The 22,447-nt window shown below is 64.4% G+C and overlaps 1 protein-coding gene across 1 annotated transcript in view; it reads left to right on the top strand.

Annotated features, from left to right (window-relative positions):
* Positions 1-9,533: 9,533 nt before the first annotated feature.
* The window catches only part of OLFM2 (olfactomedin 2), an 88,401-nt gene continuing 75,487 nt past the window's right edge, over positions 9,534-22,447 (top strand). The window contains exon 1 of the mRNA XM_030547686.1: positions 9,534-9,571. The gene's annotated coding sequence lies outside the window, so the exon portion shown is untranslated. The remainder of the gene's footprint in view (positions 9,572-22,447) is intronic.

The raw sequence follows: 22,447 nt of genomic DNA, 5'->3' as shown, positions 1-22,447 counted from the left end.
CCCCCTCTAGCTCTGCCAGTGCCCCTCACTCCCGACCCGCAGCCCCTCCTAGCCCAGCCCTGCCCCCTCTAGCTCTGCCGGTGCCCCTGACTCCCGACCCACAACCTCTGCTAGCCCAGCCCTGCCCCCCCAGCTCTGCCGATGCCCCTCGCTCCCGACCCGCAGCCCCTCCTAGCCCAGCCCTGCCACCCACAGCTCTGCCAGTGCCCCTCAGTCCCAACCCGCAGCCCCTCCTAGCCCAGCCCTGCGCCCCCCAGCTCTGCCGATGCCCCTCACTCCCGACCCGCAGCCCCTCCTAGCTCAGCCCTGCCCCCCCAGCTCTGCCGGTGCCCCTCACTCCCGACCCGCAGCCCCTCCTAGCCCAGCCCTGCGCCCCCCAGCTCTGCCGATGCCCCTCACTCCCGACCCACAGCCCCTCCTAGCCCAGCCCTGCCCCCCACAGCTCTGCCAGTGCCCCTCACTCCCGACCCACAGCCCGTCCTAGCCCAGCCCTGTCCCCCCAGCTCTGCCAGTGCCCCTGACTCCTGACCCGCAGCCCCTCCTAGCCCAGCCCTGCCCCCCCAGCTCTGCCAGTGCCCCTGACTCCCGACCCACAACCTCTGCTAGCCCAGCCCTGCCCCCCCAGCTCTGCCGATGCCCCTCACTCCCAACCCGCAGCCCCTCCTAGCCCAGCCCTGCCCCCCCCAGCTCTGCCGATGCCCCTCACTCCCAACCCGCAGCCCCTCCTAGCCCAGCCCTGCCCCCCCAGCTCTGCCAGTGCCCCTGACTCCCGACCCACAACCTCTGCTAGCCCAGTCCTACCCCCCCCCCGCTCTGCCGGTGCCCCTCACTCAACCTGCAGCCCCTCCTAGCCAGCCTGCCCCCCCCAGCTCTGCCGGTGCCCCTCACTCCCGACCTGCAGCCCCTCCTAGCTCAGCCCTGCCCCCCCAGCTCTGCCGGTGCCCCTCACTCCCGACCCGCAGCCCCTGCTAGCCCAGCCCTCGGGGTGGGACGGTGGGTGGGAGGAGACACCGGTGCCTCTGGGCTGTGAACCTGAGCGCACACAAAGACACACACACCCCATCGGGAAGGGCCTGGTGCTGTCTGCCCCCCCCCAGAACTGCACCCCCCCCCAGAGGACTCGCAGCGAGCGAAGCGACAGGCTGTAATTAATCCAGGTAAATCTCCCCCTCCGAGATGTTCCAGTCAGCTCCTTTCACAGACTAGACTCCATCCTATCTGGGACCGAGCCGTCCCCTGGTCCAGGCCTTGTTCCTCTTCACTCCAGCTGACATCTAGGTGAAAAGCGGAGATTCTCTTTGTCCTGCTCCCCCCCCTTTCATAGCTTTGGCACAAGGCAGGAATCGTGTGTCTCTCTGGGTCCCCACCCCTCCTCCTAAATGGGAAAGTCCCAGATTTCAGAGGGATTCATGGTCACATGTCACTGTAGGACCCCTCGGCTCTGTTCCCCATGAGCTAACACAACGGATTGTTTCTGGAGCACCTTTAATGGCCTTCACTTCAATGTTACGTCAGTGATACAAGTTCATATCTTATTCTCCTGACTCCAGATCTAGAAACAACACATGCAAAGCAATCGGGTGAGCACTCTTAGGAGATTACAGGCTTTCTAATGACACCATTCAAGGGGTTGGCACGGAGTCACCGGGCGATGCTCTGGAACTGCTCCCCACAAAGCCAGGCAGGACTTTGGGAGCCTCCTCTCCCTTGGAGCAGACTTGTTCAGGGCAAGAAGCTCACACAGCTTCACCTCCTGGGTCTCTCCTTGGAGCATTCAGCATCCTCTGCCTCTCCGTGTGCTTCTCCCAGCCAGTCTGCACCAGCGGGGTCCTGGGGAACCCACAGGGACCTGCACCCCCACTTTGCAGTCAGACGTGACTCTTAACCAGCCAGTAAAACAGAGGTTTATTAGATGACAGGAACACCCCCTAAAACAGAGCTTGTAGGTACAGAGAACGGGACCCCTCAGGCAGGTCCATTCTGGGGGCAGTGAGCCAGACCCCCACCTCCAGCCAGCCCCAAAGTGAATCCCTCCAGCCCCTCCTTCTTTGGGCTTTGTCTCTTTCCTGGGCCAGGAGGTCACCTGGTCTCTTTGGTCTCCAGCACCTTCAGCCGGCACCTTTGCAGAGGGGGGGCCCAGGTCATTAGTTGCCAGGAGACAGAGTGTCAGGCATTCTCTGTGCAGCCAGCATCATATCTGCCCTCTAGGGCTCTGCAACAATCTCGCCCCCTTCTCCCACCATCTAGATACTTAAGAACTGCATAGGGGAAACTGAGGTACCAACACTGTATTCAGAGAAAACATTGTGAACATTCCCACTTCATCACAGGGGTATTTAGCGTAAAGCATATTGCAGTGATGTTGTATTCATGAGCATACGTCTATGAAGCGTACGGAGTGCAGTGTCACAGAGGGCAGTAACTCGGTGTTAATTTGGGAAAACACCGCAAACAGGGTTCATAAACACAAACTGTGAGCAAAAGACCCACTCCCAAGGAAGTTGGGCAGTGGCCTTTCCCCTTGGGTTCCAGAAACCCCAAGTCCCATTGACGTGCCTGTCCCTTTTCTGCACCCCACTCACAGGTGCTGTCCTGGGGCAGCAGACCCAGAGTACAGTCGTATCTGCAGAATTCACCTCCCATTGCGGGTGGAGGAAGGAGGCACCTTACTCACCCCTCTCTTCCTGCTGCCTTGCTGGGTCCTCACCAGCCAAGGGTCTGTGACCTGCTGCTGCCACCTCCTGTGAGCTCAGCACCTCAGTGACTCCACACAGAAACCCAGGCCCCACCACAACAGATTTCAGCTCTGACTGAGACTAGAGAATAACAGAGAGGCTCCTAATGAAGCCTATTTAGCTCTTTCTTTGAACAGTGGGAGGAGGTTAAAGCAGTCTAGGAACCCCCCTGGCTTAACCAGGCCCTTTCAGCTGCGAGTGACCCCTCCTTTGGCACCAGTTAAGCACAGTTCTGCTCCCCTTGATTCACAATCTCAGCGTTTCACGTCCTAGGGTGATTTGTAACCAACACCAGCCAGAGTGGATCGCTTGGCGCAGAGCGCGCTGCCTGCTGGAGACCTGGGCAGAGCAGGTGTGTTCATATCGAGACAGTTTGCTCCTGGAGTCTCCCCCGCTCCCAGCTAGTGGTCAGGGGCGAACTCATCCAGATCCTGCTCCCACCTGTGAATTCAGAGACGCTCCCACAGAGGTTCAGGAGCCTGAGGACCAGGCTCAGTTTCCTCCTTGGCTTTGGCTGCTGCTGTTTGTTCCACATGGCTTCGGTAGCTCCCCCCTCGCCGAGTCTGCTCAGCTTGGGCCACCTCAGTCCCCCAGATCTGCTGTTCCAGCGCCAGCCAAGCCACTCGCCTGGGCTCTCGGGTGCTGTGGTCAGGCCAGTCCCACTGCAGTGGTCTCCTCTATGGTGCCCGGGGCAGGGGGGTCCTCGGGGTCCCTTCCCTGGGCTTCCCCCGGCACCTGGTCGGAGCGGAGCCTAGGAGCCGAGCTCTCCCTCCTGAGCTGGGGTTTTCCTCTGGTGGAGATTCCTCTCGGCCACCTGCTCTACCAGGACGCTGCTGGGACGGGCCCCTCGCTGGCTCTGTGCACTATAGGGGCTGACTGTTACCGGCGCCAGGGTTATGGGCTATGCCCTCCACTGACCCGTGTGACGTGAGCCCTGCCACGGCTCTGCCAGCACCTGCCTGGCCTGCCGCGGCCCAAGAGCGAGCGCCAGGCTCAGGCCAGGCCAAACCCCGAATTGGCTGTGAGATCTGGGCTGAGATTTCCCCAACCAAACCTCAACTGTAAACGCCTTGGGCATCGCAACAGCCTCACCGGGACATCCCCGTGGGGGCTCGGCTCTGTCTCGCCACCCCAGTGAGCTGCCCAGACAGACGGTCCCTCGCAGCAGGGATCACAGCCACGCTCAGGTTACTGCCCGTCCCAAAGGCCCCGCCACCGACCTGAGGGCCATGACACCAGCTCGTCCCCAAAGCCACCGCTTGTCGCCCATCCTGCAAGACTGAGCTACGGCGGGAGTGTTAGTTACCCGGTTAAAGCAGGGAGAACGAAAACGCCCCCTCCCCCAAACGCCCCCCGTTCCAAAAGGCAGCAGGAGCGTCTGTCAGCAGCCGGCTCTGGGTGCGCGTCACGGCTAACCTGGCAAAGCCCCGCGGCTCCTGTGCCGCGCCCTCGGTCTCTGGGACAAGCAGCCCAGCGAGCCCCTTCCTCCGTGCTGGGGGGTTTAAGTCCCTTCCCCCCCACCCCAAGCTCGGAGCCACAATCTCAGCTGCTGGCAGGGAGCCCTTTGCCAGTCCTGTCTTAACTGGGGGGAGTGGGGCAGAGGAAACTAGTCTTTGGTCCCTGGTGCCAGGAGGGGAGTGGTGTTGAGTGGTTAGAGCCGGGGAGGGAGGCTGGGAGCCAGGACTCCTGGGTTCTGTCCCTGACGCCGGGAGGGGAGTGGGGTCGAGTGGTTAGAGCCGGGGAGGGAGGCTGGGAGCCAGGACTCCTGGGTTCTGTCCCTGGCTCGGAGAGGGGTGTGTTGCAGTGGCTAGGCTGGTGCTGGGAGCTGGGACTGCGGGGGAAGGGGAGAGGTGGCGGGTAGGGGTGTGTGTGATGAACTAGGAATGTTCTTAATGTTTTCTCTGAATATGGTCTTGGTGCCTCAGTGTCCCCATGGCAGTTCTTAAGTATCTGGCAGAGCAATGGCCAGTGCACCTAAATGCCTGACCCTCTGTCTCCTAGCAACTGATGGCCTGGGCCCCCCCTGCAAAGGTGCCAGCTGAAGGTGTTGGAGACAAAGGGATCAGGTGACCTCCTGGCCCGGGAAAGGGGCTGAGGAGAGAGGAGGGGCTGGAGGGGGGTTCAGTCTGGAGCTGGCTGGGGTCGAGGAGTGAAGTGCAGACATGGGGGGTCTGGCTCACTTCCCCCCAGAATGGACCCGGCCGAGGGGTCCGGTTCGCAGTACCTACAAGCTCTGTTTTAGACCCTGTTCCTGTCATCGAATAAACCTCTGTGTTACTGGCTGGCTGAGAGTCACATCTGACTGCAAAGTGGGGGTGCAGGACCCGGTGGCTTCCCCAGGACCCCACTGGGCCGGGCTCGCTGTGGGAAGCGCACGGAGGGGCAGAGGATGCTGAATGCTCCAAGGAGAGACCCAGGAGGTGAAGACGTGTGAGCTTATTGCCCTGAACAAGTCTGCTCCAAGGGAGAGGAGGCTCCCCAGAGTCCTGCCTGGCTTTGTGGGGAGCAGTTCCAGAGCATCGCCCAGGGACTCCGTGACAGGGTGCGTGTGGGGTGGGCGGGTTCTCTGCGGCTGCCAGGGGTCAGGATGTTCCTGCAGCTGGGCGACTCTGTCCCAGGGCTGACACGCTCAGCTGCTCCGAGCTGCTTCTAGCCCAGCCCACGACCAGGCTCATTTATTGTATAATTAACTGTTGGGTAAACGAGGGATGAAGAAATGGAAATGGAGCCAGAGGCCGCCAGGCAGCTCAGCCACTCCCTGCACCCAGGGGCCGCTGGCTGGCAGGTGACCTAGCCAGGAGCCCGTTCCCCAGGCAGCACACCCCCCCCCACCCGCCGTCCGCTCAGAGCTGCAAGCAGCCGAGCCAGGGAAAACAATGAAAACCAACAACCTCTGCCCGGCCACAGCTGGAGAGCCCGGAACAGCAGAGGAGAAACCAGCAAGGACCCTAGACAGAATGGTGGTGTGAGTGCGTGTGTGTGCGTACCCTGTGTGCACCCTGTGTGCATGCATCCATGCGTGTACGTCTGCATCCATGTGTGTGTCCGTGTGTATCCGTGTGTGTGAATCCATGTGTGTACGTGTGTCTGTGTCGATGTGTGTGCATCCATGTACTTGTGCATCCGTGTGTCCATGTGTGTGCATCCATGTGTATATATGTGTGCATCTGTGTGCGATTCCATGTGTGTACATGTGCATCTGTGTGTCCATGCATGTGCATCCGTGTGTGTACGTGTGCATCCATGTGTCCATGCATGTGTGTCCATGTGTTTGTACGTGCTCATGTGTGACCCATGGCTACTATTCTTGCAGTAAGAGTTCAGAGGTCGCCCAGTACCCCCCCCCCCCATGTGGCTCTGTCCAGGCCTCAGCCCTGGGCACGGTTTTCTCCTGCCCCTCAGGCACTGCCTGTTGCAGCTGAGAGCAGCCAGCAGTCGTCCCATCCCCAGTGCCGCTCCCTGGCTCTCTTGCCCATGCTGGCCTGGCCAGCGATCAGCAGCAGAGATCTGACAGGGATGCTGGGAGTGTCCTTAGAGCGAACAGCAAGTCTTAGCAGGAGAGATTCTCAAGGGAAAGGAGAATGGGGCAAGAGAGTGAAAATCACCCTCAGCTTTATAGCGCAGCAAGAGCTGGCTAGAGCCCCCACGGGCTGCACGCTCCACAGAGGCCACGTAACAGTCCATGGGGCTGGATGCGCTGCAGCCAAGGGTGCTAGAAGAGTTGGTGGGTGTTGCAGAGCCATTGGCCATTATCTTTGCAAACTCATGGCGAACAGGAGAGGTTCCGGATGACTGGAAAAAGGCTAATGTAGTGCCCAGGTTTAAAAAAGGGAAGGAGGATGATCCAGGGAACTACAGGCCAGTCAGCCTCACCTCAGTCCCTGGAAAAATCATGGACCAGGTCCTCAAGGAATCAATTCTAAAGCACTTAGAGGATAGGAAAGTGATCAGAAACAGTCAGCATGGATTCACCAAGGGCAAGTCATGCCTGACCAACCTAATTGCCTTCTATGAGGAGATAACTGGCTCTGTGGATGAGGGGAAAGCAGTGGATGTGTTACTCCTTGACTTCAGCAAAGCTTTTGATATGGTCTCCCACAGTATTCTTGCCGGCAAGTTAAAGAAGTATGGGCTGGATGAATGGACTATAAAGTGGATAGAAAACTGGCTAGATTGTTGGCTCAACGGGTATTGATCAATGGCTCCATGTCTAGTTGGCAGCCGGTATCAAGCTGAATGCCCCAAGGGTCAGTCCTGGGGCTGGTTTTGTTCAATATCTTCATTAATGATCTGAAGGATGGGATGATTTGCACCCTCAGCAAGTTTGCAGATGAACTAAACTGGGAGGAGTGGTAGATACGCTGGAGGGCAGGGAGAGGATACAGAGGGACCTGGACAAATTGGAGGATTGGGCCAAAAGAAACCTGATGAAGTTCAACAAGGACAAGTGCAGAGTCCTGCCCTTAGGACGGAAGAATCCCATTCACTGCTCCAGACGAGGGACCGAATGGCTAGGCAGCAGTTCTGCAGAAAAGGACCTAGAAGTTCCCTCATCCCTCCCTGCAGTCCAAAAGCTGCCGAGTGAAACTTACCACCCCCCCACCCACGGGGACTGGGGCTCAGCTGGCAAGGCCCCTGGCCGCAGGGACTTGGTGTGTGGGGCGGGGGGGAGGGGGCTGGGCTGGCTCTAATACACCCCCCCAAACGATGTGGTGCTAAAAAGGAAGGGACCTTGTTTCCTGTCACCAGAGCCTTGTGCACTAGCGTGTGGAGGGTGTAAGACGCTGCTGTCTCCATGTCTCACGCCTGCTTTGCACAAGTGTGAAGGAGCTCACCAGGCACTGGTGAAGTGGGGCCTTCCCTTTCCCCTGTTAGTGGGGGGGAGTCTCCTCCTTGCACCAAGAGAGGGGAGGACACGGACCCCTCGGCACAATGGGCTAGCTTCCCCTGAGCCCCAGGCCAACGGAGGGCAGCCCCCATGCACAACCTCTTGGACTCTGGTCCCACCATGCCTGGGAATAGTGAACAAGGAGCAGCCACCGCCCCCTGGCCTTGGCAGGGCCCCTCACTTTGAGGAAGGGAGCAGCCTGGGTTGTGGCCAAAAGGGCAGAGCACTGGCCCGAAGTCAGTTACCTCCTCCTGGCTGTTTGCTCTGCCCCCAGCGACTGGGACAGAGCCTGGGAACTGAGCTGCAGAGAAGGAAGATAATTAGGGGATTATTACATCCCTGCCAGGAGCTGTCACAGCCCACAGGGGGTGGGGGCGGGGGTGGGGCGGGTAAAGAGGTGCTGGGGGGAGCTGTCAAGGCGCTGCCAGGCAACTCTTAAAAACAAGGAGCCAATTTATTCAGGGGGAGGAACCCAGGCTGGGGGCAGCTGACTGGCAGGGAAGTTGTGCCACTTCTGCAGAGACACCCATGTGCCATGAGGTTCCCTGACAGTTAATAGCAGCCTGCGCTGTGCAGCTTAATTACAAGCTGGGGTTGTTAAGAGCGCGGTAGAGAACACCCCAAGCAGAGCGGGGAATCCTGGGGCACAAGGCTCCCGCTCCTCTGAGGAGCACAGGAATTGCCAGCGCAGGGGCCCATCTACCCCGGTGTCCCGTCTCCAACAGCCCCCAGCCCCACTGCTCCGGGGCAAGGGGGATGAAGCCTGGCAGGAGGCAGCGATGGGATAACCTGCCCCCAGGGCAAGTTCTCACCTGCCCCCTATTGCCAATGGCTCAGAGTGAAGCAGGCCGGGCAGCCCCCCCCCCATGCTGAGGCCTTTCCCCCCAGCCCCGAGTGACCCCAGGCTCGCAGACGGCCTGTCCATGGCAGCTCCGGGCGGTCACATGGAGGTGCTGGTCTGCTGACACCGGCAACACTCCGGCCCCCCGGACTCAGGGGCCTGCAGGGAGCCTCCTGTCATTGTGTGCCAGCCTCTCCCAGGCCCGTCGCACCCACAGCAGCCCCCGAGCCTGGGTCCTAGCACGGCCCGAAGCCCAGGCCCCAGCCCTGGCTCTGCGTGAGGAGCTGGTGGGGGCCATGGGGAGCCACTCACAGCATCCCCCCCCCCCAGGGCCTGCTGCCCCCTCCCTGTCGTCTCTGGCACCCTCGGCTCCCCCCCGGGCGTGTGGAGGGGCATCTCCCTGGCTCACCCCACTGGGGCTGTGCGCCCACCTCTCACAGCCGCCTGGGAGGCAGGACGGACCTGGTCGGGGCACAATCCTCACGTCACTGGGGGCTGGACACTAGGCCTGGTCCCACTGTGCAGCCCCAGCGGGGGGCACCCAGAGGCCACAATGATGGGCACAAGGAGCAGGGTAGGAGAACAGGGAGCAGGGCCCTCCTGGCCCAGGACACAACAACAATGGAGGGAGGGAAAGAGGGGTCTCAACCCGTCCCCTTGAAACTCTTGGTCCCTCTCTAACCACTAGACCTCCATCCCCTCCCAGAGCCACCAGGAGAGAACCCAGGAGTCCGGCGCCCAGCCCCTCCCCGAGCCGGGAGAGAACCCAGGAGTCCGGCGCCCAGCGCCGCTAAGCACGAGCTGGGCAGCCCCCCCGCAGGTGTTTGAGGCGGGGCCTCGCCCCTACCCGGGGGCTCTGCAGGCCCCTCCCCCATGCGCACGCTCCCTGCGCGGCGCAGCCCCGGGGTACGCGGCGCAAGCGGCGCGCAGCGAGCCCGGCCGGGGCCCCGCGCGAGGCGGAGCCGCGTGGAGCCGCGCGGGGCGGAGGGTCCGCGCCGGGGAGCCGGAGCCGGAGCCGGAGCAGCCCGGGCCGGGCTCCGCGTCTGCACCATGCGCCTCCTCCCCAGGCTCTGCCTGCTGCTGGCGGCCGGGTCCCGGGCAGCCCAGGTAGGCGCGGGCTTGGGGGGCGCGGCCCCCAGGCAGGGTAGGTGCCCCTAGCGGGGGGGCTCCAGGGGTCTGGGCTCCCCTTGGAACTGGGGGTGCCGGGGGCGCCGCCCGTCACCCCCGGGGGAAAGTTCGGGTCAGTGGCTCCTAGCACCGCCCCCCACACACCTTGTGCACCTGTCTGGGCCCCGGGAGCCCTGCACCGGCCAGGCTCAGGGGGGCTTGGACCCAGGGCTCCGGGTGTTTCCCAGGGAAGCTCAGCTCCCACGGGCCGGCCGAGGGCCCCTCAGGGGCTGGGGCTGGGGCGGTGCTGGCTGGCGGATGCCCTGGGCTGCTGACCCCTGGAGCGGGCTGCGGGACGCGGCATGTTTGCAGGCAGGGCTGCAGAACAGGTGCCAGGACTCCTGGGTTCCTCCAGCTTGTGGAGGGCTCGGCAGTTCTGTCGCTGTGCTGTGTCCCTGGGCCCCCGGCAACATGTCCTGCTGGCATCTCCCTGGCACCTGTGCCGTGTCCTGTGCCACATGGCACCCGCTGTCCCCCAGGCCCAGCCCTGTCTCCGCTCCCTGCCTTCTCCCGTCCCACCCTGGGGCTGGCAGAGGTTCCCGTTCCCACGGGAGAGTCAGTAACTGATGCCACCCAACGGCAAAAGGTCTCCCTAGCGCCAGGGTCAAGGATGCACAGGCTCTGCGCTGAGCCCCGGCTTTCCAGCCCCCTGGCAGGAGCCCCTCGGCCTGCCAGAGCCCCCAGGGGACCTGCTCTTCCCACAGGCCTGGCCACGCGCCTCACTGCCTCCGAGGCTGAGCCTCTGGGCACCAGTCCTCCTGCTGCCCGCCCTGAGCTCTGCCCCGTGGGTCTGGCTGAGCCCGACGCTGGACCCAGCCCTGGCCTCTCTGCAGGGACCAACGCGGCTCAGCCAGGACTGGCAGTGACCCCCGGCTGCGTTCCCCAAGCAGAGACAGGATCCTTAGCCCCCGGCCCTGGGATGGCCCCCGGTTGGCGCTGAGCAGCGAAGGCTCCGACATGGGCCATGCGGCCAAGCCAGGACTCCACCCGGCCACCCTCTGGGCTGGATCTCTGGCTCTGTCAGTCCCGGTGAGAGCTGCTGAGCCCTCCACAGACCCAGCCTCACCCCGACACCTCTCGGGCCATCGTCCCCCCCCCCCCCCCCGCGGAGCCCGGCCCAGTTCCTGTGTGCTGCTGAGTAGGGCTCATTGCTCAGTTCGGGGGCAGGGGCGTCTGTGTGTGTTCCTGTGGTCCCTCCCGTCTCGTACTCAGCCCCAAGAGCAGCTTTAACCCTGCTGCACCCGCTGGGTAGCAGGGCAGAGTATGGAGGGAAACTGAGGCACACATTAGCTTCATAACAATATTACAGAAAATTTCCGCCTTGTCTTGTCAGCAAAGGGGGAAGTCCGTGCCTATCCCGCAGGACCCTGGGCTCGGGGTGGGGGGAGTTGGTAGCACTGCCCCATGTGGGGTTTGGCAGGTTCCTCCTTCCAGCTTCCCAAGGCTGCAGGATTCCAGCTGAAAGCAAGGGACATCTGGTCCCTCTGTGGGAATGGCCATGCCAGGGTGAGAGCAGGGCCCCAATGCTGGGCTGATGGGGGGGCTCTTTTCCCCCAGGATCCAGGGGTGTGCCAGGCCCAGTCTCTCTAGGTCCCTCTCTGGTCTTGGTGCCCCAGCTGTCTGGGGGTTGGGGGGGATGACTGTGCGGCTGCAATGTCTGAAATGGGGGGCTGGCTCTGGTGCAGGAGCCCCTTCCCCATCTCCCTGCCCCCCCCCACCTCTAGTCCCATCCCCCCGTCCTGTCCCAACACTTCCTGTGCCCATTGACATCTGTTCCCGTGTGGAGGAATTGGAAAAGGTTCAGAAAAGGGCAAAAAAAAAAAGATTTGGGGGATGGAACAGCTTCCATATGAGGAAAGATTGATAAGACTGGAACTTTTCAGCTTGGGAATGGGACGGCTAAGGGGGGAGATGCTAGAGGTCTATAAAATCATGACTGGTGTGGAGAAAGTAAACAGGGAAGTGTTATTTACTCCTCATAACACAAGAACAAGGGGGCACTAAATGAAATTAATAGGTAGCAAACAAACACAAGAAAGTGTTTTTTCACGCAATGTGCAGTCAACCTGTGGAACTCCTTGCCAGAGAATATTGTGAAGAACAAGACTATAACAGGGTTCAGAATGGAGCTAGATAGGTTCCTGGAGGGTAGGTCCATCGATGGCTGTTAGCCAGGCTGGGCAGGGATGGGGCCCCAGCCTCTGTTTGCCAGCAGCTGGGAATGGGCGACAGGGGATGGGTCACTTGCTGATTCCCTGTTCTGGTCACTCCCTCTGGGGCACCTGGCACTGGCCACTGTCGGCAGACAGGACACTGGGCTGGATGGACCCTGGGTCTGACCCAGTCTGGCTGTTCTTATGTGTGCCCCCCATTGGGTGCAGTGGCCCCTCCCCAGCTGGGCTGAGCACAGGGCCCCCATGTGTACAGCTGGGTGGGGGTCTCCCCAGCCTGGCCCTGTCCTTGTGCACGGCATGGGGAGGGGCAGGGCTCCCCTCAGGGCCAACTCCCGCCCGTGTGACCCTGAGTGGGAGACTCTTCTGGGCTGTGCCAGTGGCGCTTGGGCCTGGCTCACGGTGGGAGCTGGCGAGGGAGGAAACGGGGCCTGGGCACAGCAGCTGCGTCCCTGATCCCAGAGTCCAGCCTCAGCCCTGGCCTTGCAGCGCCTCAGGGGTCAGGTGGGCAGGGCACGCAGCCTCCGGGCTCTGGTCCCGGGGTGAGTCCAGCTGAGCATCTGCAGTGACCAGTGTCCCTGGGGCCAGGCGGGCAGGGCATGCAGCCTCCGGGCTCTGGTCCCGGGGTGAGTCCAGCTGAGCGTCTGCAGTGACCAGTGTCCCTGGGGCCAGGCGGGCAGGGCACGCAGCCTCCGGGCTCCAGCCCCGGGGTGAGTCCAGCTGAGCGTCTGCAGTGACCAGTGTCCCTGGGGCCAGGCGGGCAGGGCACGCAGCCTCCGGCCTCTGGTCCCGGGGTGAGTCCAGCTGAGCGTCTGCAGTGACCAGCGTCCCTGGGGCCAGGCGGGCAGGGCACGCAGCCTCCGGGCTCTGGTCCCGGGGTGAGTCCAGCTGAGCGTCTGCAGTGACCAGTGTCCCTGGGGCCAGGCGGGCAGGGCACGCAGCCTCCGGCCTCTGGTCCCGGGGTGAGTCCAGCTGAGCATCTGCAGTGACCAGTGTCCCTGGGGCCAGGCGGGCAGGGCACGCAGCCTCCGGGCTCTGGTCCCGGGGTGAGTCCAGCTGAGCGTCTGCAGTGACCAGTGTCCCTGGGGCCAGGCGGGCAGGGCACGCAGCCTCCGGGCTCTAGTCCCGGGGTGAGTCCAGCTGAGCATCTGCAGTGACCAGTGTCCCTGGGGCCAGGCGGGCAGGGCATGCAGCCTCCGGGCTCTGGTCCCGGGGTGAGTCCAGCTGAGCGTCTGCAGTGACCAGTGTCCCTGGGGCCAGGCGGGCAGGGCACGCAGCCTCCGGGCTCTAGTCCCGGGGTGAGTCCAGCTGAGCGTCTGCAGTGACCAGTGTCCCTGGGGCCAGGCGGGCAGGGCATGCAGCCTCCGGGCTCTGGTCCCGGGGTGAGTCCAGCTGAGCGTCTGCAGTGACCAGTGTCCCTGGGGCCAGGCGGGCAGGGCACGCAGCCTCAGGACTCTGGTCCCGGGGTGAGTCCAGCTGAGCGTCTGCAGTGACCAGTGTCCCTGGGGCCAGGCGGGCAGGGCACGCAGCCTCCGGCCTCTGGTCCCGGGGTGAGTCCAGCTGAGCGTCTGCAGTGACCAGTGTCCCTGGGGCCAGGCGGGCAGGGCACGCAGCCTCCGGCCTCTGGTCCCGGGGTGAGTCCAGCTGAGCATCTGCAGTGACCAGTGTCCCTGGGGCCAGGCGGGCAGGGCACGCAGCCTCCGGGCTCCAGCCCCGGGGTGAGTCCAGCTGAGCATCTGCAGTGACCAGTGTCCCTGGGGCCAGGCGGGCAGGGCACGCAGCCTCCGGCCTCTGGTCCCGGGGTGAGTCCAGCTGAGCGTCTGCAGTGACCAGTGTCCCTGGGGCCAGGCGGGCAGGGCATGCAGCCTATGGCCTCTGGTCCCGGGGTGAGTCCAGCTGAGCGTCTGCAGTGACCAGTGTCCCTGGGGCCAGGCAGGCAGGGCACGCAGCCTCCGGCCTCTGGTCCCGGGGTGAGTCCAGCTGAGCGTCTGCAGTGACCAGTGTCCCTGGGGCCAGGCGGGCAGGGCACGCAGCCTCCGGCCTCTGGTCCCGGGGTGAGTCCAGCTGAGCGTCTGCAGTGACCAGTGTCCCTGGGGCCAGGCGGGCAGGGCACGCAGCCTCTGGCCTCTGGTCCCGGGGTGAGTCCAGCTGAGCGTCTGCAGTGACCAGTGTCCCTGGGGCCAGGCGGGCAGGGCACGCAGCCTCCGGCCTCTGGTCCCGGGGTGAGTCCAGCTGAGCGTCTGCAGTGACCAGTGTCCCTGGGGCCAGGCGGGCAGGGCACGCAGCCTCCGGGCTCTGGTCCCGGGGTGAGTCCAGCTGAGCATCTGCAGTGACCAGTGTCCCTGGGGCCAGGCGGGCAGGGCATGCAGCCTCCGGGCTCTGGTCCCGGGGTGAGTCCAGCTGAGCGTCTGCAGTGACCAGTGTCCCTGGGGCCACGCAGGCAGGGCACGCAGCCTCCGGGCTCTGGTCCCGGGGTGAGTCCAGCTGAGCGTCTGCAGTGACCAGTGTCCCTGGGGCCAGGCGGGCAGGGCATGCAGCCTCCGGCCTCTGGTCCCGGGGTGAGTCCAGCTGAGCGTCTGCAGTGACCAGTGTCCCTGGGGCCAGGCGGGCAGGGCACGCAGCCTCCGGCCTCTGGTCCCGGGGTGAGTCCAGCTGAGCATCTGCAGTGACCAGTGTCCCTGGGGCCAGGCGGGCAGGGCATGCAGCCTCCGGGCTCTGGTCCCGGGGTGAGTCCAGCTGAGCGTCTGCAGTGACCAGTGTCCCTGGGGCCAGGCGGGCAGGGCACGCAGCCTCCGGCCTCTGGTCCCGGGGTGAGTCCAGCTGAGCGTCTGCAGTGACCAGTGTCCCTGGGGCCAGGCGGGCAGGGCACGCAGCCTCCGGGCTCTGGTCCCGGGGTGAGTCCAGCTGAGCGTCTGCAGTGACCAGTGTCCCTGGGGCCAGGCGGGCAGGGCACGCAGCCTCCGGGCTCTGGTCCCGGGGTGAGTCCAGCTGAGCGTCTGCAGTGACCAGTGTCCCTGGGGCCAGGCGGGCAGGGCATGCAGCCTCCGGCCTCTGGTCCCGGGGTGAGTCCAGCTGAGCGTCTGCAGTGACCAGTGTCCCTGGGGCCAGGCGGGCAGGGCACGCAGCCTCCGGGCTCCAGCCCCGGGGTGAGTCCAGCTGAGCATCTGCAGTGACCAGTGTCCCTGGGGCCAGGCGGGCAGGGCACGCAGCCTCCGGCCTCTGGTCCCGGGGTGAGTCCAGCTGAGCGTCTGCAGTGACCAGTGTCCCTGGGGCCAGGCGGGCAGGGCACGCAGCCTCGGGCCTCTGGTCCCGGGGTGAGTCCAGCTGAGCGTCTGCAGTGACCAGTGTCCCTGGGGCCAGGCGGGCAGGGCACGCAGCCTCCGGCCTCTGGTCCCGGGGTGAGTCCAGCTGAGCGTCTGCAGTGACCAGTGTCCCTGGGGCCAGGCGGGCAGGACACGCAGCCTCCGGGCTCTGGTCCCGGGTGAGTCCAGCTGAGCGTCTGCAGTGACCAGTGTCCCTGGGGCCAGGCGGGCAGGGCACGCAGCCTCCGGCCTCTGGTCCCGGGGTGAGTCCAGCTGAGCGTCTGCAGTGACCAGTGTCCCTGGGGCCAGGCGGGCAGGGCACGCAGCCTCCGGCCTCTGGTCCCGGGGTGAGTCCAGCTGAGCGTCTGCAGTGACCAGTGTCCCTGGGGCCAGGCGGGCAGGGCACGCAGCCTCCGGGCTCTGGTCCCGGGGTGAGTCCAGCTGAGCGTCTGCAGTGACCAGTGTCCCTGGGGCCAGGCGGGCAGGGCACGCAGCCTCCGGGCTCTGGTCCCGGGGTGAGTCCAGCTGAGCGTCTGCAGTGACCAGTGTCCCTGGGGCCAGGCGGGCAGGGCATGCAGCCTCTGGGCTCTGGTCCCGGGGTGAGTCCAGCTGAGCATCTGCAGTGACCAGTGTCCCTGGGGCCAGGCGGGCAGGGCACGCAGCCTCCGGGCTCTGGTCCCGGGGTGAGTCCAGCTGAGCGTCTGCAGTGACCAGCGTCCCTGGGGCCAGGCGGGCAGGGAACGCAGCCTCCGGGCTCCAGCCCCGGGGTGAGTCCAGCTGAGCGTCTGCAGTGACCAGCACCCCAGGGGCCAGGCGGGCAGGGCACGCAGCCTATGGCCTCTGGTCCCGGGGTGAGTCCAGCTGAGCGTCTGCAGTGACCAGTGTCCCTGGGGCCAGGCGGGCAGGGCACGCAGCCTCCGGGCTCTGGTCCCGGGGTGAGTCCAGCTGAGCGTCTGCAGTGACCAGTGTCCCTGGGGCCAGGCGGGCAGGGCATGCAGCCTCTGGGCTCTGGTCCCGGGGTGAGTCCAGCTGAGCATCTGCAGTGACCAGTGTCCCTGGGGCCAGGCGGGCAGGGCACGCAGCCTCCGGGCTCTGGTCCCGGGGTGAGTCCAGCTGAGCGTCTGCAGTGACCAGTGTCCCTGGGGCCAGGCGGGCAGGGCACGCAGCCCCCGGGCTCCAGCCCCGGGGTGAGTCCAGCTGAGCGTCTGCAGTGACCAGAGTCCCTGGGGCCAGGCGGGCAGGGCACGCAGCCTCCGGGCTCCAGCCCCGGGGTGAGTCCAGCTGAGCGTCTGCAGTGACCAGTGTCCCTGGGGCCAGGCAGGCAGGGCACGCAGCCTCCGGCCTCTGGTCCCGGGGTGAGTCCAGCTGAGCGTCTGCAGTGACCAGTGTCCCTGGGGCCAGGCGGGCAGGGCACGCAGCCTCCGGGCTCCAGCCCCAGGGTGAGTCCAGCTGAGCATCTGCAGTGACCAGTGTCCCTGGGGCCAGGCGGGCAGGGCACGCAGCCTCCGGGCTCTGGTCCCGGGGTGAGTCCAGCTGAGCGTCTGCAGTGACCAGTGTCCCTGGGGCCAGGCGGGCAGGGCACGCAGCCTCCGGCCTCTGGTCCCGGGGTGAGTCCAGCTGAGCATCTGCAGTGACCAGTGTCCCTGGGGCCAGGCGGGCAGGGCACGCAGCCTTCGGGCTCCAGCCCCGGGGTGAGTCCAGCTGAGCGTCTGCAGTGACCAGCACCCCAGGGGCCAGGCGGGCAGGGCACGCAGCCTATGGCCTCTGGTCCCGGGGTGAGTCCAGCTGAGCGTCTGCAGTGACCAGTGTCCCTGGGGCCAGGCGGGCAGGGCACGCAGCCTCCGGGCTCCAGCCCCGGGGTGAGTCCAGCTGAGCGTCTGCAGTGACCAGTGTCCCTGGGGCCAGCTGCGAGAGGTCAGGCAGGGCTGAATCCACCCAGGGGGAGCTGTGACCCCAGAGGCCTGGCTCTGCTGACTGCCAACCTCCCCTGCTCTTCCCTCCCTGAGCCTCTGTGCCCCCCTACTCTTCTGGTTTCCCTCCCTCCCAGCCCCACTGCCTGGGGGCCCCTGGGCCTGAGGAGCTGCCAGGAAAGGAGGATCCTGGCTCTAAACACAAGTGATGCCTCCCCATGGGTCCCCACCAGCAGCACTGCACTGGCCCTGGGCTGGAACACTCCCCTCGCCCCCTGAGTCGCTGGCAGACAGCCACATGGGAAGCCGGGCTACAAACCCCGTGGGCTCCAGTGGCTAGAATCCAGGTGCTGCCCAGGCCCAGAGACCCTTGGGGGGAGCTGTGAAGGGAGGAGGGGGTGCCCCCGGCCTGGAGCTGGCAGGGCTCTGTCGCGGAGCGGCCAGCAGAGAACTGGGATCTGCAGCTGGCGGCAGGGCTGGACTCTCTGGGGGTGGTCCCTGAGTTGCTGTTTGCAGACTCTGCCTCCACCAGCCTCAGCCCTGGCCTCCAACCCCGCGCAGCCAAGCGGTGGCTGAGTCAGCCTGGCACAGCTGTCACCTGCAAGCCCTGTCCTGGGGTATGGAGGCTGCAGCTGCTCCCCGACTCCTGGTTAGACAGCTGGGTCTGCTGAATATTCACCAGGGCAGGCTCGCCTGCCATTGGCCAGCATCAGCTCTGTCTGCTGAATATGCATGATGTGCCTACGGCTGGGGCTGGCTAGACAGCCGCTGCTCAGCTCACCCTGCTGCCCTCTATGCCCGGGGGTGGGGGCGGGGAGGTCTCCCACCTCAGGCACAGGTGGCATGGGGGCAGGGGGTGTCCTTGGATCTCAGCTGATTAGTTCCACCTAGTTCTGCTGTCGCTCCCACCCCTGTGCAAAGTGAGCGTGTTACTCGGTGCTGGGTGGGCCTGGCGTGCAAAGCGAGTGTGCAGTGGTTGGGAGTGGTGCACGAGAGCCGGGTGGGCCTGGTGTGTAAAGCGAGCGTGCAGTAGTTGGGAGTGGTGCACGAGAGCTGGGTGGGCCTGGCGTGCAAAACGAGTGTGCAATGGTTGGGAGTGGTGCACGAGGGCCGGATGGGCCTGGTGTGCAAAGTGAGCGTGCAGTGGTTGGGAGTGTGCATGTGGGCCTGGTGTGCAAAGTGAGTGTGCAGTGGTTGGGAGTGGTGCATGAGAGCCGGGTGGGCCTGGTGTGCAAAACGAGCATGCAATGGTTGGGAGTGGTGCACGAGGAAGTGAGCATGCAGTGGTTGGGAGTGGTGTACGTGGGCCTGGCATGCAAAGCGAGTGTGCAGTGGTTGGGAGTGGTGTACGAGGGCCGGATGGGCCTGGTGTGCAAAGTGAGCATGCAGTGGTTGGGAGTGGTTCACGTGGGCCTGGCGTGCAAAGCGAGTGTGCAGTGGTTGGGAGTGGTGCACGTGGGCCTGGCGTGCAAAGCGAGCGTGCAGTGATTGGGAGTGGTGCACGTGGGCCTGGCGTGCAAAGCGAGCGTGCAGTGGTTGGGAGTGGTGCACGTGGGCCTGGCGTGCAAAGCGAGCATGCAGTGGTTGGGAGTGGTGCACGAGAGCCGGGTGGGCCTGGCGTGCAAAATGAGTGTGCAGTGGTTGGGAGTAGTGCACGAGGGCTGGGTGGGCCTGGTGTGCAAAGCGAGTGTGCAATGGTTGGGAGTGGTGCACGAGGGCCAGATGGGCTTGGTGTGCAAAGTGAGCGTGCAGTGGTTGGGAGTGTGCATGTGGGCCTGGTGTGCAAAGTGAGTGTGCAGTGGTTGGGAGTGGTGCATGAGAGCCGGGTGGGCCTGGCGTGCAAAATGAGCATGCAATGGTTGGGAGTGGTGCACGAGGAAGTGAGCATGCAGTGGTTGGGAGTGGTGCACGTGGGCCTGGCGTGCAAAGCGAGTGTGCAGTGGTTGGGAGTGGTGTACGAGGGCCGGGTGGGCCTGGCGTGCAAAATGAGCATGCAATGGTTGGGAGTCATGCAGTGGTTGGGAGTGGTGCACGTGGGCCTGGCGTGCAAAGCGAGCGTGCAGTGGTTGGGAGTGGTGCACGTGGGCCTGGCGTGCAAAGCGAGCGTGCAGTGGTTGGGAGTGGTGCACGTGGGCCTGGCGTGCAAAGCGATCATGCAGTGGTTGGGAGTGATGTATGAGGGCTGGATGGGCCTGGTGTGCAAAGTGAGCGTGCAGTGGTTGGGAGTGGTGCACGTGGGCCTGGCGTTCAAAGCGAGCGTGCAGTGGTTGGGAGTGGTGCAGGATGGGACTCATGCCCTCAAGCAGGAGGGTGCATGTGCTAACTCTGGGTATTCTAGTTACTCATAGTGACGTCTGGCCCTTTCCTGAACCCTCCGGGGCTCCCAGCCTCCGAGAGATCCTGTGGCCGAGAGTTCCACCGGCTCATTGTGAACCATGCAGAAAATGTGTGCTTGTTACCCTCGCTTTCTAGCTAGAGCAGCTGCTGGGCCACCAGGATCTGCCTCTGTTTCCTAAGGGCGCCTTTGCCCCGCTCTGGCTCTAATGCTCATGGACAAGTTTGGGGGGTGCATGTGTCTGAGTCTCCTCTCCCCCAGGAGCTGCGCTATCTCCCTGTTCATTCTCTCCTTATGACCATGGTTCATTCCCCAGCACGGCACTAAATGCCACGTAACAAGTCTGAATTAACGAGCAATTTACATGCAGATTCCCAGTGATTACACTATGGTTGGGCAAATTAGAAGAGAATCAGTGAGTGCTGAGATGGGTGGGTGGATGCTGGGGTCACTGATCTCTGGCCTGTAGTGTAACAATACACACTTCCCGTGTAGGTGTCTGTGCCCCCTCCATGGGGCGGGTACCTCAGCGCCTCCAGCTCCCGTTCCCTTGGCCCCACAGGCAGTGCCATCTCCCCTCTGGCAGGCCTGGCCCGCGTGCTCCCAGAGGTGCTGGCGACCCAGAGAGCGGGGCCAGGTGTGCGTATCTTAGTGAGGCTGGGTATTGTGGGTGCTGCTGGGATGCCCATTGGGAGCTGGGTGCCCCAGGCAGGGCAAGGGGCTTCTCTCATAGGGGTCTCTCTTCCCTGGCTGGCCAGAGTCTTGCAGAGAGGGGACTGGGCTGGGTACTCGGGCAGCTTGAAGGGTCCATGGCAGGGGCTAGGACGGAGCCGGCAGAGGGGCGGGCTCAGGGCTGGGCTGAGTGGCACGGTCTCCCTCGTCACACCAGCGCACAGCTGTGCTTCCCGCGCTCCGTGGCCGCTGAGCCCCAGCCTGTCGCCCGCGGGGATGTGGCTGGTGTGACACGTGGGCTGCTGCTGCCACCTGACGCTCACTGGCTCCGTGCCTGTGCCAGGCACCAGGATGCCCCGACTCAGTCAGGGCAGGTCAGTGCTGGGGCTTCTGGCACTGCTGCCAACCACGTGCAGGGCAGCATCCTTGGCATGCAGCCTGGCATAGGGGCAGAGAAGATGGGACAGACCTGGGGTCTCTGGGCCTCGAACCTCATGGTGCCAGTTCCAGGGGGCTCAGGGGGAGCCTCCCGCAGCATCTGGGCACCGCCTGCCTGGAAGTGGCTGCACAGCGCAGTGATGCTGACTCCCCCCTTACCCTGCATCTCACCCCATTGCAAGCTCTGCCAAGATGTGGGGTGGGGAGCCCTGATTGAGGCACCTCACCCGGAGACCTGGGGGAAGGGGGCTGCACCCACCTTGCCCTTCCTGCTCCCCCAGGCTCTGTTTTTCTGCCCCCTTGGCTTCATCCCTGTCTCCCCACTATGTCACCCCCCTCCCCCCAGCGCTCGGAAGAGCCCCCATCCCTGCAGCCAGCCTGGCCTGGGGCCGTCTCCACTCACCCCACTGATGGGGGGAGCTGGAGCCCAAGTAGCCGGTCCTGGCACCTGGTGCAGGGATTTGTGTGATGGATAAATTGTGTGTGTGTGTGTGTGTGTGTGACTGACTCGCTCTCGCCCCCGTGGCCTGGGCAAGGCTAAGTGAGGCTCAAAGGCAGCGGGTTCCAAACGGGAGAGAGGAAGAGGCGTGGGCCGGTGGAACTCTCTGCCACAAGAGTTCACCCAGGCTGAGGAGTGTTGTTTACTGGTGTTAGGGCAGCACCCAGGGCCCCAGGGTGAGGGCGTGGCGCAGACACTAAATGGAGACAGGCCCTGCCCTGAACAGCTGACATTCTCCGTGCAGCCAAGAGCTAGGCAGGGTTGAGAAAAGGGACCAGCCGTTTCTGTGACTAATGAGAACATCCCTAGTTAGAGCAGCGAGGGGCAGAATGGGCCCAAGAGGCCTGGCTGGGCCAGAGGCCCCCTGCGTCCTGACCTGTAACTCCCAGGGGTCAGCAGGGGGCTTGCCTGGGGCCAAGAATCCCACCGCTGCCTCCTGCAGGGCTCGGGCGCCTTCCTCCACAGCAGTGGTGCTGTCAGAGCCGGGATACCGGGCTAGATGGGCCCTGGGCTGAGCTAGGGGGTGTGTGTGTGTTTGTTTGTTTGTGTGTGTGTGTGTGTGTGTGTGTGTGTGTGTGCGGTGCTGCTGCTGTTGGAGCCGGGATACCAGGCTAGACGGGCGCTGTCTCGCTGTGCGTGCACACGCAGTGACTGCTAGTCCCCACGAGGTGGCACTGCAGCACCACCCAGCATGGCTTGGTCTGGGTGCCAGCGCTAGGCTGGGCAGAGGTGCCGACTGGCCGCGTCGCTCGTGAGCGGGGCATTCACACCGCATCCAAGGCGCTGTGTGTCTGGGCAGCGCCCGGCGCGACGGGGCCCCGGTCTCGGTCGCTGTGTGTCTGGGCAGCGCCCGGCGCGACGGGGCCCCAGTCTCGGTTGCTGTGCGTCTGGGCAGCGCCCGGCGCGACGGGGCCCCGGTCTCGGTTGCTGTGTGTCTGGGCAGCGCCCGGCGCGACGGGGCCCCAGTCTCGGTCGCTGTGCGTCTGGGCAGCGCCCGGCGCGACGGGGCCCCGGTCTCGGTCGCTGTGTGTCTGGGCAGCGCCCGGCGCGACGGGGCCCCGGTCTCGGTCGCTGTGCGTCTGGGCAGTGCCTCCAAGGGGCCTCCACATGCTCCCATCATAGAAATTATGTTAATATGAACAAAACAAACACTCCTTCCTGTGTGCTGAGTTCTGTGGATGTAGGGTCTCGGACTCCTGGGTTCTCTAGCTCTGGGAGGGGACGGGGTCGAGTGGTTGGAGCAGGGGGCTGGGAGCCAGGACTCCTGGGTTCTATCCGTAACTCTTGGAGGGGACAGGGTCGAGTGGTTGGAGCAGGGGGCTGGGAGCCAGGACTCCTGGGTTCTATCTGTAGCTCTGGGAGGGAACGGGGTCGAGTGGTTGGAGCAGGGGTCTGGGAGCCAGGACTCCTGGGTTCTATCTGTAGCTCTGGGAGGGGACGGGGTCGAGTGGTTGGAGCAGGGGTCTGGGAGCCAGGACTCCTGGGTTCT

Source organism: Gopherus evgoodei, unplaced genomic scaffold, assembly GCF_007399415.2.
Source record: "Gopherus evgoodei ecotype Sinaloan lineage unplaced genomic scaffold, rGopEvg1_v1.p scaffold_66_arrow_ctg1, whole genome shotgun sequence".
Taxonomy (NCBI): Eukaryota; Metazoa; Chordata; order Testudines; family Testudinidae; genus Gopherus; species Gopherus evgoodei.
Note: the sequence above shows the minus strand (reverse complement) of the source record. Positions and strands in the feature narration are given on the sequence as shown.